The sequence below is a fragment of the Eucalyptus grandis genome, chromosome 2 (genome assembly GCF_016545825.1).
Source record: "Eucalyptus grandis isolate ANBG69807.140 chromosome 2, ASM1654582v1, whole genome shotgun sequence".
NCBI classification, from domain to species: Eukaryota; Viridiplantae; Streptophyta; class Magnoliopsida; order Myrtales; family Myrtaceae; genus Eucalyptus; species Eucalyptus grandis.
The window spans coordinates 39790809-39806262 of record NC_052613.1 but is presented as its reverse complement, the minus strand read 5'-3'; positions in this window follow the sequence as shown (position 1 = coordinate 39806262).

Here is a 15454-nt window from a genome sequence, read left to right as displayed (position 1 = left end):
ACAAAGAACAAAGAGGGAGAGACGAGTATCATCAGGTTGCCTTTGATCGAAGAGTGGGTGGGCAAGTGACCTTTTTTTTTTTTTTGGAGGGGGAGGGTGGGTGGGGACGGCAGGGGAGGCGGGAGTTGTGGGTTATGGCGTCTGAGGGCGTTATAGTGAATGTGATGCTACATGCACTTGCAATGGAGTTGTGTCTACTCTTTCTAAAGAGAAAGACTACGTTTGTCACAAATGGTGAGCATGTTCGAGTTGTTGGAAACTGGTTTTTCTGTTCAATGTCAGCACATGTTGCTCTTCCTTGCCCTGTGCCAACTTTTTCATCTGCTTTGCTCTAACCATAGACAACAAGTGTCAAGGGCATCCATGCAAGCGTTGGCCGATCCTCACCAATGGCCTGAAGGAGCCCCCGACTCTCACCGGCAAAGTTGGAATGGTGGCGGAGCCCCTTTGGGGGTGCATGATAAAAATTATTTTTGTTCCAGAAATGATTTTTCTGTTCCAGACCAATTTCTGGAACAGAAACTTGTTTGATAACGCTACTCAAAATTTTTATTTCTAGAATATATTTCTATTCCAGAAATAGAAATGGGTGAGAAATCAGTTTCTGTTTCTCCCACTAAAAACCCTAACGACAGTAATTTCACTCGATCCTCCCTCGTACGTCTCTGCCTCCTCCTCCTCCTCCGCCTCTGCTCCTCTCCTCGAGACATCGTCTCCTCCGCCTCTCCTCATCTCCTCGAGACATCGTCTTCTCCATTGGACGCTCAAATCATCTCCTCCACTAGACACTCTCTGCCTCTCCTCGCCGCGACCCACTGTCCTCGCTTGTTGTCCGAGCACCCCTCGGCAACAGATCTCACGCCTGCACCCCCGCCGCTCGTTCCCCTGCGACACCAAAAGCCCTCTGCAACAGATCCGAGCACCGACGCCCCAAGCCACTCCTGCTCTGCTCCGTCTCACCAAAAGCCGCCATCACCCCACGACCTCAGCAACGCCGCGCGCCCTCTCCTCATCCAGCGACCAGCTGCTCGCGAATCCGCCCCTTCGCCTCATCCAAAAGCCCTCTGCAGCAGACACCGGAGCCGCTCGAGTTCGTCCGACGAGGCCCACAACCGTGAAGTGCGCAAAGAAGCAGAACTACCCTTCTCCTCCCTTCTCTGGTTCGAGCCGATTCCTCTTCTTTTTCTCTCTCTATTGAGTGCTCTGCTGCATTGCGCTTTGGTCGCGTCGAGTTTGAGGCGGGAGCGATGGGCCGAGACGCCGGATTCAGTGCCGCGATTCTGGATGATCAGGGTTGTTATCGGGAGATTTTAGGCGAAGGAGTGCTTTGTTGCTCCTTTTGGAAGCTTTCGAGCTCGTGTACTGCGAATCGCGCGCGTGCGGTTCCTTCATTCTCTCGCTAGCCTTTTGGTTCGGGATCGTCCACCGCGTCGCCTCCGCTTTCGTCGGTAGCTCGTGGACTCTGCGCTCGTGTTTCATGGTGTTTTGCTGCTTCGGAAGCTGAACCGAATAAACTTGAAACTTCGTGAATGATGCGCTCCGTGTTATTTGGTCTCGTGCAGCGTATACCGATGCTCACAAAACTGTGGAAATGTGATTGCGTCAGCGTTGTTGTTTTGTTAAAATGAATGAAAATTTTGTGCTTAGTATCTTAGTTGATCTCTACAATGGTGCTGACAAATGGAAAGTGTGTCTAAAGAATTCTTAATCTCGTTAATTTGATTATCTAATGGAAATTGGGAAAAAGATATCAGCTCATTTTAGCCGGTAACCTTGTAGACCATGTCTATTGTTCAGTTTTGTACGCACTGATTCCGTTTGCTAAAAACTTATAGGAGAAGGAAGCCCTGGCAAATGTAAATTTTTACAATCTCTTAAGCCACATCTGGAATATGGGGATTTGGCTTGATGCCAGGAAGTGAATAGTTTATTCTTATTGTTAATAATATAATTGCTACTGCTATTATTCTCATTATTTTCATCATTGCTATTCTTTGTATTATACTAAAGCTGAATAGAGTCTTTAGTGATCTAGCTTTTAAGAGGACTGAAAGAGATTATTTAGGATTCATATAGTTTGGTTTTTCTAGCCGTATAAGTGATTTTCCTTCAATTTAAAGGAAGCTTTCGATCGAAACTGAAGATGGGGATTTTGAGATCTGTATTATTAATTGTTTTCATTAGCTGAATGCTGTTTGTAAACCAATTACCTACGTAGTCCAATACTGGGATGATTATATTTGTACTTGCCCTGAAGTTACAAATGTGGATTGGCAATCAAATTTTATTGGAGCCTGTGTTATCTACTTCCCTCCATCTGATTGATGCTATGACCTGCTTTTGTTAGTCCACCACAGTTTGCTGCTTGGGTTCGATCTGATTGTATAAGCTTTCTTTTTGCCATAAGCTTTCTTTGTTGTAATATTTAATTCACATCAAATTGTGACTGGTCTATGGATATAATTCTAACCATCATATAAATGTCATTGCGGCAGACACTTGAGTCGCTCGAGTTCGTCCGACGAGGCCCAGGACCACGAAGTGCGCAAAGAAGCAAAACTACCCGTTTGCTTAGAAAAAATATTGCCAATAAGATGGCAAGGGATCATAATATGCCGGAGATTCCATGAAATCGTGTTTTTAATTTTTGTAATGTATTTCTATTATTTTGTATTTGGGGATTTACAATCTTTGCTTTTGTATTGTGATAATGTATTTGATGATTCCTATCTCAATTCTTGTAATGTGATGTTCTACTTGATGATTTCCCTTATTTGTAATGGTCCTTGTTACACTTCGTAAAATTCACCGATTTTGTAAAATTTGCCGCAAATTACCCAATACACTTCTTTGCTTTTCTTTCTAAAACGATTGCTCAATATTATAAACCGTGGCAGCAATCAACGTGACACACTAGCATGAAGGGGATTAGAATATGGTTGCCCGCCTTCATTCTACTAGAATTTTGGGAACCTTCTATCATGCTCAAGAGTAATGCATATTGATCTCTTTTTTCTATTGTATGGAGACTATTGATAAGTATATTGTTTGACCGTAATTACCTATCTACGTGGATGCTAAAGAATTTTGTGTGAAAATTTAGAAAATTTGATATAACATCTCTTACTTTGTATTTTTTTTTTTTTTTTGCAAAAAAGGGAGACTTTACTAAAAAAAAAAAAAAAGTCATACTTTGTATTTGGGTCAATGGTTTCATAAGCATATGAAATTTGTAAGAATGTACATCTCATTTGCTCCAAAAAAGAAATTTTTGTTTTAAGAAATAGAAATTTTATTCAGTTATCAAACGAATTTCTATTTCGAAATAGAAATTTTGTATCGTTATCAAATAGATTTTTTTCCTCGAAACTCGTTCAGAAATAGAAATAAAAAAATTCATTTCTGTTCCAAAACTATTTCTGGAACAGTAAATGTTGTCATACGCCCTTAAACACCCCTAACCTGTCATCTCTCTCTCTCTCTCTCTCTCTCCCCCCTTCGAATTTTCTATTTTTTTGGTTGGTTTTTTTAGTTCTCCATCTTCTTTTTAATGTTTTTTGGAAGCAGTGTTTGCATGGAACCACATCAGCACCACTTTCTTTTGAAAAAAACATTGAAAATATTACATCTGATCCATGCAAATTTTTAACGATAATCTTGGGCAAAAGCATAATGATATACAAATAAAATTTTGGGAATTTTTACCATACAAAAAAGATGATTTTGCTAACATAATAATTTTTGAGCTACTATGAAAATAATAATTTATTGTGAGTTGCAAATTCTTGAATGAGTAAACTCCACAACAATTTATAATTATTCATTATTTAATTTTTTATGATTCGAAATAAACTGTTATTCTAACAGCTGATTAAAGATTGTCACACAATTATTTATAAAAAAAAAATTGATTTATTAGCATCATGAGGAGCATAATTTGGGATTTCTATTGGTATTTTCCCTTTCTTAATATGCGAGATTCGCGTCGCTGACGCACGGCCCAATGCGTGCAAAAGATTTTTTGTATTCCTTTGGACCACATGCGAAAATGCTCCTCACTATGAGTATATTCGCTAAGATTTTGGCGCGACATAGATAGACATCAATGACCTCGTGGTGCTGAGGCTAGGCGGCGTCGTCGGGGTCATTTTGGAGAGCACGGCCGAAGGGTGACGCCACTTTTGCTTATTGCTCGGAAAAAGAAATTTAAAGCGCCGTCCTGTAAACGGGAGAAAAGGCAAAAGTGATTCGGATAATTTAAGATCCCTATTGATTCGGGTAACTTAGATCCCTATCCCACTAAAGAGATTAGATTAGAGGCCATAGGTCCCCCGTTCAACACAGAATTAATTTACACCTAGAAAAACAAGAATGCCCCACAGAAAAGTCATGCGCCACAAAAAGTTCTCATCAATCGAACCAATTACTTAATGAATTTTAGAGAAAAGTGGACGTGCCTTGGGGTCAATGAAGTTGAGGCGGCGGTGATGGATTTTGAAGGCACAAATTTCCCGATTGCATCAGAATATTTCCTGGGTCATGTCTAATGAGATCCAAATTCCATCATAATTTCAAATTAAAAGTTAATATTACAAAAAAGTCCAAATGAATATATATAATAAATTTACTTTAAATTAATTTTTTAATCGTAAAAATCTCAAATTAAAACCAAAGGTAATCAAACCAGGCACCGTGACAACAAGAGTCACGGCAACCACTACAGCTAGACGGCACCTTTTAAGATTCCTCTCGCACGAATCGATTAAGCGTGCTTTCGGTAGCCATTGAGTACGGTGATAATCATTATTTGTATCCGTGAGGAGGTTTAAATTATCAAATACTTTATGTGTCGTTGCCAGTATAGGCTCGCTTTGCTTCTTCAAGCTCCGCCCCTTATTGAAGACTAAAGTGGCATTAATATGCTTGCGTTACCAATGATGCAATCTTGCTTATCTTTTCTTTCCCTTATACATAAAAAGGCAGACAAGCCTTAAGCAATCGTGTGTTTGTGTGCTTAAACCACACAAAGCTAGTTTTCCCTTTATCTCTTCAAATTTCCATTACATATTATAAATCTTAGAATAATAAGATAGCACATTATCTTGATGGCATGCTCTACACTCACCTTCATGAGGATTTTGTGCATAAGAAATTGAGGCCACAAAGCCTTATGTTCGAAGTGAGGGTGTAGATGGATGTTAAAAATCGATCCCAACATTGAACGAATTAAATTGCATGTTTAATTAATTAAATCAAAATCTTAAAGTTGCCATTGGTATGACCTTGTAATAGTCTACGCTAAATGTTCCTTAGTGATTCATTAGTTTTCTTTTAATGGTCCACATCTGAAAATGTCGCGATAAATCCGAAGATCCAGTTCTTGATAGACCATAGAACTACCGAAATTTAACAAACCCTTCATCACAATTTTTTTTTCCTCCAACACAATTATTTGTTGCATCAAATCTCCAATGTTGGATACTAGAATAGACGACCTGTCACTATAAATTATTCTGAGTTTCACACTGACACATGCCCAGAAGCTTGATCTTATTGTCTTAGGAGAAGAACGCTAACGCTAACGACAACGGAAACGAAATGCTCGCGGTGTCCTATTGAAGGGAGATTTCCGCGTTTACCGAGAGAGTGCTTTCTGCGTCCTCAGGACCACGACGAAAGTAGAAAAGGAAACCACAGATTACAACGGCGACGACAACTATGCCGACGATGACCCATCCCGGAGTAACCCGCCTCGAAATGTTCTCGTCGTCGGACGAGACCGAATTCGGGACAAATGAAGAGAAGAAGCACGGGCAACCTGAACAGTTTTGTGGACAGTTATAGTTCTCCATCAAGAAAGTCCTGCGTAGTTAAATGCAAGCGATGAGTTCACAACCATATTTTAAAGCATCAATTCACACAAGAAAAGAAGTAGTTGTTCAAAAGGAGGGTGCTTTATTAGAAAAGAAATGCTATTTTGATCACATAAACCCAGAAGATTATATGACGCGAGCGCAAGAACGAGATGATTGAAAATGGAATGAAGTAGGATATAATATAAACCGAAGAGTTGAAGGAGGTAATTCGTGTACCTTATCAAGAAGAACCGAGGTGTGTGGTGTTATTGGTATAATTCTTACACTGCCAACAAAGAAGTGCAAATTTTTCATTAGGTGGCCTCTCATTATAATGGTTCTCTTCTGTCCTCCATCATTGGTGGCGGCTTTTGGTATGGAAATCTGGTCGACATTGACATGGATGCTGGTCATTTTTCGTGACACTACCGGAGTTGATGTGGATAATTTTTATTTGTGATTTCGGTGTCCAAGTTACTATGCAAATATGGAATATAGGTTGATTCAAGCACATAAGCATTAGTTCATGTCCATTTCGACACTTAGTTAATTTTCTTAGTTTTTCTTTTTGTGTCTTAAAATATTAAAAATATTAAAAAGTATTTTTAGGGGTGCAGTTTAGGTACCATGCACGCTCACAAATGGATTTGTTTTCTTAATATCGCACTGCACTTTATATTGCATTTTTTAGATTTATTTTTCACATGCGACAATTCATTTTAGGAATGTAATTTATTTAGTAGATGGTCATGACATGTCATACATTCACTTCCCTATTTGAGCATCAGGCAACTCTTGGAGAGCTTATATCGAGTTTACATTTATAGCTCACGGGGCTTTGTCCGGGGCCTTAATAACCAGGTTTTGCTTAATTTTGCCCGATACCACTCGTGTCCTTTATTTTTCTTGTCATTCATTTCTTTTATTAGCTTTCTATTGTAATTGCTTGCTTGTTTATTTTTGTTACTTGAGTGACTATGCATAATCACTTTTTATATGTTTAGAGGATTTAAGGAATAAAAATTGGTGAACTTCGCATGTAAATTGTTTTCATACTAAAAGATCTAATGCAACTAAATCGATTGGTGAATCTTTAGTTTATAAGAGTGAAATGTACTCCCGCATCTTACTTGGATTGCTAATTTATTTATCATAAGTTAGTGGCATCTCCAAGATAATTGCATAATTAGATTGAAAAATCAAATTACAATTCACAGGACTTAGAAGTGCCCATGCTAAGTGTAGACGATCTATCATTATGCATCATTCAATTACCCCGCATGGTAATATGTTTATCTGATGACAACACGGATCACACGGATCACACGGATAGCACGACAGCTGCCAATGTATCTGATGACAACACAAATCACATGGATCACACGGATCACAACAGCTCGATGGCGGCAGCGGCGGCGGTGGTGGCGGCTGCCAATGTATCTGATGACAACACGAATCACATGGATCACACGGATCACAACAGCTCGATGGCGGCAGCGGCGGCGGCGGTGGTGGCGGCGGCGGCAGTGGCGGCGGCGGCGGCGGAGGAGGCATCGGTAGCAGCAATGACGAACTCAATGGCGATGACAGCACTAACCTTATATTTGGAATCCATATCATTTTCGATGGAGTGGTGGTTCTATCCCGAGGACCACGGCGATTTTTTATAACAACACCGGCGGCTACGACGGCAACAACGATGACCGCGCTGACGGTGATCCACCTTGAAGTCTCCCGGCACACAGAAATCTGGCTTTCCAAAGATACAGAAACCGGAACGTCCCCTGCCGATGGAGGAGGGAAGTACTGGAAACCCGGGCAATCTTGTGGACAGTTACTGCTCTCCATCAGGAAAACCCTCTTGCAGTTCAATGCAAGCGGTGAGTCTACAAACATTTTTGGAAGCATCATTCATACCGAAAAAATTAGATGTTACCTTATTAGAAAAGGAACACTTTTTTTTTCATGATAGATCGGGAAGATTATATGACCCGAGCGCGAGATCACGATAATTGAAGATGGAATTAGCGAGACCTAATATAATAAATTTAAGAGTCGAATAAGGTGCTTGCACGTACCTTTGCCAGAATAAACTGAGCGAACTTGGGACGGATGTTATAGCTACAATCCTACACAGCTTGCGAAGAAATGTGAATTCCACTGGGCGGTGGCCTCTCGTTATAATGGCTCCCTACAATGTGCTTGGGCCCGCTCGTCAACAACTTTTTTTGCTTTTTTAAAGTGAGGAAGGGATGATTGAAAAACATGACAAAAGAGTTGGCGAAATTGTTGGAAGTTTGTTTGTAAAACAAAATAAAGATTACATACGTTGTCCTGCTTTTTTTGCTTCTACTACAGTGCTACAATACTATGCTACAGTACCAAATAGTGCCAAACAGTATATAAACAGTTGCTACTATGCTTTGGGTGAAATTTTTTGTCTTTTCACGTGGGTCTTCTGCCTTTCTTGTTTTGTCTTGAATAATCTTCTGGCAGAGTCTTGCCTTACTTATTATGCCTATAAATAGGCTCTTCAGTTTTGTTGTTCGAGTCATCTGAGTCTTCTCCATATTTTTGCCTTCGATATTCCTTGAGCATTCTTTCAATTTCCAGACCTTCGAGATTTTTGGTGTTTGAATCATCTAGAGACTGGTATGAGCTAGATGCGATGTCAGAAGGATTAAGAGTACATTTTTTTGGATATTGTTGCCTGAACATCTCGAGGTGCTATTCTACTTCAATTGTTTCGATCAGTCTTTCTCTTGGATGATTGGGGAGAACTTGTAGAAGAACTTGTAGGAGCAATGGCAGAACACACTGGAATATCAGGTTGGGGTAGATACCCAAGCTAGAGTAATGAATCTTTTTATCAAGACCTAGACTGAGTGCAAATTGTAGCTCACCATAATCAAAAGGATCTTGTGACAATGGACCTCCCCATGGATCTTATGATGATGAGCTTAATCCTATGAATTTGCTAATGACTCAGAAGTGTTCGGTACATCAATCCATAGTATCTCTTTAAGCAAGTGTCACGGCCAAGAGCTTTCCGAAGATGAAGGACCGTGCCGTGATGCGGTGGACCTCCTACACTTGCGGGATTCTTGACAAGTCTCCTTCCGGAGTTTTCCAAGGGCGGGCGAAATCGTCATTGAGCCGTATTCTAGAAGACTCTAGCTTTATTTATGTCGGTAATGGTAGTTGCCATTAATGTCGGTAGTTGAGGTGGTGCGATCTCATCCGCCGGATAAATTCTAGATCAATGAATGTAATCTGAGGGCCTCAAGTATAAGAAGGGGTACCCTTCCCCTCATTTAAAACCATCCAATCATTTCAGCAATACAAAGCTCATTTCTTTTCAAAGCGCCACTCTCTAGAAACTCTCTCTCTATGATTCAAGTGTGCAAGCAAGTGAGCATCGATCGAGCAAAGCTTGGCTTAGGTGATCCAAAAGAGCTTGAGTCACCGCATGGTCACGATCCCAATCGATTGGCCCGTGACACAAGCATCAATCATTGGATGGGTTATGCGATAGTCATCAGAATGATCCCAAGAAACATGGACATCTTCTGTTTGCCATGTCTCTGGTGGAATGATCTGATTACTGATTACGTTGGCATAATATCCTCTGCAATTCTCAATACTATCGAGGATAAGCTGAGATTTTACAATGGAGTGTTGCAAAAATCTCATTTGAAGCAGGTTGGGGCTTATATGTGGATACTCCAACATTTACCAGATTTTTACATATATTTTCACTGGTCGAACATATACCCATGGCCTAAAAAATAAAATGATCCTATAGAGTTCTAGGTTAGGCTTGCATGCCCTGAATTGGGCTTGAAAAAAATACTTTTCAATGCACCTAATGGTTTAAACCAACTAAGCATTTTCCTAAGACATTTATACTTGGTTTGACCTTCAATGATTCTGCCGATTATAAGGGGCATCTTGGTTGTTGGAAACTCAATGACAATAGTATAAAGATTAAATAAATCTCAATAAAACCACTTGAGCTTTTCTAGAAATTCTTCTTTTGGGAAGAAAGTAAGAAGATGAATAAATGGATATTTCGAGTGTAATCCATTTGGCCTGAGGAGAAGACTACCGTATTCACGAAAGATATGTAAGTGATATTGCCACATAAATCTTCCAAGATTTTCGACAAGGACATTATCTTGGATGAGCTTAGGGATTTTTGGTGGGTATGAATTTGAAGGCCATTTGGGCTTGATTTCTCGGGCCTTGAAATAGCTTCTTGCATTTCTTATCACATATATGTTTATGGACATGGTGGCTGCAAATTCTTTTGGTCTAGACAGAAAATTGGTAAGTACATTTTTTTTCCCTGCAATATACTCGGTCTCAAAGGGATACTTTGAAAACGATTCTGCCCATCTAAGAAGTTGTGGATGCGAAATTTGCTTATGCTTGAACTTCAACATTTGAAAGAATGAAGACATATCCATTTCCACAAGAAAATGATGTCCTATAAGATGGAATTCAAATTTCTTGATACCATATTTTACCATCAAGATTTCCTTAAACATAGAGTGGTAGTGCATTTATGGTCGTGTGAATTTTCCAATCTTGTGTCCAAAAACTCATCGTTTTCCATTGATTTCTTCAAAAATAATAGTATCTCAATATTCATCACTAGCATCTGTTTGCAGCACTCTTTTTCCTATAGAAGGGATTTGCAATGGAGGAAGATACTACAAAATTTCCTTAAGCCTACATACAGACTTATTCTATTCTGGTCCCCATAGAGGAGTGTCTTTTTTTTAGCATTTGTTGTAGTGGACTTACAAACTTTGTTATTTTTGGAACAAAGTCGCAGAAATAAGACAATCACCAAATCAACTTCGAATAAAAACAAAAGTCGAGAATTGAAACCTCAGGTTTAGAAGGACTAGGGACTAAAAGTCACTAAACTAAAAGCTCAACCTCTAGAGAATGGAATTGCAAATGTCACGTGACTGAATCATTTAAGTTCCAAAACCTATTGAAGATGACGTTGAAATCGATGCATCATGTGAGCCTTTCATAATAACACAAGAAGAGCCCCTAAAATGGACCTCCTTACAACTATTATACAAAAAGTAACAGACCACCCTCACCATCAAACCAACCCAGCAATAAAAAACTCTCAAGTGTCCATACCGTGGCCCTTTCATGCACTCATGCAACTCTATAGATTAAAATGGCCATGTTAGCACAGGGACTTTGCTAGTTCTTCATCCAACCGACCTAACTCTAGGCAACACCATTAAATTTTGGGACTTGTATCGTTGAAAACTTGGTCCATCCTTTGTCTTTTTGGGTACTGTTTCACCATTGTAACAACAATCTACAAGACATTCTCTCAAACTCAAGACAATTGCAGGTAATTCTCGACAGCAACAACAATTGCTGCAATTGTAGTATTCAATAGATACTATGTGATGGTAAAAAATTCATTCAAGCTTAGCTACATCGTTTATAATACATGCTGAAGCTAATATGATATCTTCAATTAGAAGGACTTGCAAGAAATCGACTATCTGAAACAGAATGAATTGAAACACGATTGTATATAACCTTATCAAAAAGTATTTTTTGCAAGAACTACCCCTACACTCAGGTGGCAGAACAAGAAAACGACACCATCCTCGCCATCAACACGCATCAATTTGCCATTGCGACCACGAAAAATAAATGAACATAAATAATCCAACTTATATCTAAATCCCATCAATTATATCTAAGCAAGTTCACTTAAAATCCCATCAATTATATATAAGCAAGTTAGCAATAGCTCTGTAGCACAGATAAAAAGCTCCTGAAAATATTATGACATGGCATGCACCCCTCAAATAATGATTACCTCAGCTAGCGGGTTGTGTTTGAGCGCTTCGACCTGCAGAATTCAAGCCGAATTAAAGCAATGAGTTTGCAGAATTCAAAAAGTATTTTCTGCAGAGAGCATTTTCTGTCTTAGGTGCTGCAAATATAAGGTTTTTATCTGTAATATTTTCTCCCCGTCTCTGACCTATGAACCATTGTATGGAAAAAGGTTCCTTCCTTTGGAGTGCGCGCGAACATGCTCTCCTAGGGCGAGGAAAGTCTCAGTCACCGCTACTTTTGGTTTCATACCCAGCTAAGTGGGCCCCATGCTAGCCAAGGTCAAGGACAGGAAGCAAAATTGAGTTTTTGCCCCTTCCTGAAAAGCTTCAAGGAAATTTTAAGAAAAAGTAATGGTCATAAACGAACCAGAAAAAGAGACAACCTTTTTGTAAAATTTCAGATTTAACGGAGGTAGGACAATATTCAGGAAAAATTCTTAAACTTATTACATTAGTACCAATTTAATCGTAAATCTTTTAATTGAACCAATTTAGTCATAAATATTTTCATGTTGGTACCGATTCAGTTCTCCAGCTAATTTAGATTAGAGATTATTAATGTAGATGCCAACCATCCTACGTAGCACGGCTGGCGCAGACATGGACATTTTAATAATTTTTTTTTTTTTAATCTTTAAAATAATTTTTCCCCTCCCTCTACTTTGCTATTTCTTTTTGCCGGTGGCCATCACTAGCCACCAACCATAGCCATGGTCGGCAGGGGCTGGCCTCGCTTGGGTTGCCCTTGCCGACCACAAGCAATGTTTGGCCTTGCTGAGTTGCCCTTGGGTGAGGGCAAGCATTGGACGTCTAGGTATGGCTAGGCGAGGGGCCCTCGCCAGATCTGGCAATTGACCATGCCCAAGCGAGGCTCACCAGGCCTTGCCTTCACCCACGTGAGCCCCGGCAAGGCCAACCCTCATTTAGGGGAGGCATGGCAAGGCCACCTTAGCCTAGGTGATGGTTGGCCTCACTAGATTTGGTGAGGGGCCCTCGAGTGGCTGTACCTAGACGACTGGTGCTCGCCCTCGCCTAGGGGCAGCCCGGTGAGGCCGGCCATCACCTGTGACTGGTGAGGGCGACCCAAGCAAGGCCAACCCTCATCAACCATGGCTGTGGCCAGTGGCTAGCGATGGCCACCAACAAAATGAAAAAACAAAGGTGAGGGAGAAGAAAAAAAATTATTTTGAAAATTCAAAAAATATTAATATATTATTAAAAATGTCTTTTGACACCTAAATTTCACCTAAATTAATTAATTTAAAGTAGCGTTAAAGGTAAGGAATTAGTCACAAAAAAATTATTCAAAAAAATAAAAGAAAGAAAGAATTATTTTTTATTTATTTAAAAAAAACGAAAATGGTCGGGTCAAGCCAAATTCGGCCTTGGCCCGACCCGACCCTTTCCTTCCTTCTTCCCCTTGCGCTAGGCTTGGCCCACTCTTTTCTCCTTCGGTGGCTGACCCTTCCTTCTTCTCTTCTGCTGGTCTTCGCTCAAAGACTTGCAGAACTTGCAGAGAACATAAAGGATGAGTAGTAGCAGAGAGCAGGGGGATCAGTGGCAGGCGAGCAGTGTGATCCGCGGGTCGGGGGGTAGTTTGGCCGGCAAGCTGGCAGCTACAGAGGCCATGCGTGCTTGTTGGCCGAGCATAAAACCGAAGGAGAGGACAAAGAACAAAAAAATCAACACCACAGAAACACCAAGAGGAGAGCACCGAGAGAAACATGGAGAGAGACCCAGCATAGAGAGAAACACATAGAGGAGGAGAGGAGCAAGGGCCACCACCGCCGTTGATCGCTGCCGCCGATCAGCCACTGGCCGCCGTTGTAATCCTCAAAGCCCAGCAGCACAGAGAAGGCAAGAGTAGAGAGGACCAGAAAGAACCGGAAGGGAATAGGGAGAGGAGGTGATGCGTCTCTGAGGCACCACCACCACCGACGCGCCTCTGGGTCGTTGCTTTCACCGCTAACGAGTCTCCAAGCCACCGCCACCACTGTCGACATATCTCTGAGCCGTCATTCCCACATGAACCCAGGTAGGCACTTTTTTAAGCAATTGGAGTGCGTCTTCGAAAGTGTGTCGGCAGGAGCTCATCCCAACCAGTTTTGGGTGAGCTCCGGCCACCACCTTGCCCCCGTTATTTTGCTTGATGTTCTAGTGTGTATTGTTGAAGATTCAGATGTGCGTTCGGGCTCTAGCCGAGCTGAAATCTCTTAATGCCGTTAGTGCACCCCACCTGTTTGTTGAAATGCTAAAATGAAAACCAGACACCATCCCAAGTCTCAAACCATTTTTTTGGTCACCGAAATGCCGTCGCATCCCGGCCCAAGGCCGAACTGTCCCCCTCACCTAGCCCAATGGCACCATCGCTAGCGTGCGCCGTCCAGATACCCCAGTCGCGACTCGGCAATCGCGACCCAAGGGTGTAGGCCGAGTGGGCCAAATCACACATCTGGCCCACTCGACTCTTGTTTATACTTGGGTTCCCGAGCCCAAGTCGGGCTATAGAGGCCCGACCCACCCCAAGTCAGGTAGAGGCCCAACCGAGGCGGTCGGGCCTAGCTCGACCGGGTTGGATCCAACCCACCTTAATCGAGCTAGGTTCGATCCGGTCGGAACCGAGTCGATCAGACCGAACCCGACCCGGTTCGCCCATTTTTAAAAATTAAATATTAAAAATTTTAAAAAAGTCAAAAAATAATAAAAATAATAATTTAAAAAAATTAATTAAAATATTTAAAATATTTCGAAATTTCAAAAATGGTAGGGTTTGGTTAGGAATTGCTATGTATTGTCTTTTTGTATAATTAGGCCTTTATTTGCTCGTATATTGATTATATTATGTGTTTAATTTGCATATCTAATTATGTTTAATTGCACGTGTTTAATTTTACTGCAATTAGGATTTTTGTAGCTATGATTGTTACTTTAATGATTGCGCACCCGCATGATTACTTCGCATGTTAGTGAATAGGTATAAAATCAATCCAAACTACCTAACAAAAATCATTTCTCTTAAAATGAATAAGATTATGTACCGAAAAGACACTAATTGATCAATTAGTGTAATGAAGTCCCTGACCCTAGATTCTCTAGTTGCGTAGGAAGTGAGGTACACTCTCATACCTTACTTGGTTTCTAGCCGACCCCAATAGGCTAGTGGCGACTTCTTTTGTGCGAAAATTCCTAAAAAATATCCCAATGTCATGCAGGATATGAACTTGGGAGAGCCCGCGCCTAATCATGGGCCTTAGGCCCGTCCTTTAGGTAATACCCCTAAACCTGTTCCCTCCCCCTGAGGGTAGGTCGCGACAGCCTGGCGACTTCACTAGGGACTTGGTTTTAAACCTTAGAGGACTTAGGCAAAAATTGATCTTGTTCAAAAATATTATTGCTTGGTAGTGAGGATCCGAAGTACATCCCTAACGGGTCGGTTGGTTAATGTTCATGCTTAATGGGAGGTATAAGGGGGAGTGATTGCTAACCCTTGTTTTGCAAGAGGTGTAGGAATGAATGGTTTATTTATGCATGAAGTGCCGATTTGTTTATCAATTGTCATGCCTGTGTCCCCTGCATTACACTATGCCATAGCACACACAACCTGACACCGGACTTGGGCCGCATAGGATCACCTAAGATGGTGTTAAGGTGGATACCACTCCGACTACAACCGTGTAGTACAAGTCACCCACCTTAACTTCGAAATTTCTTTTT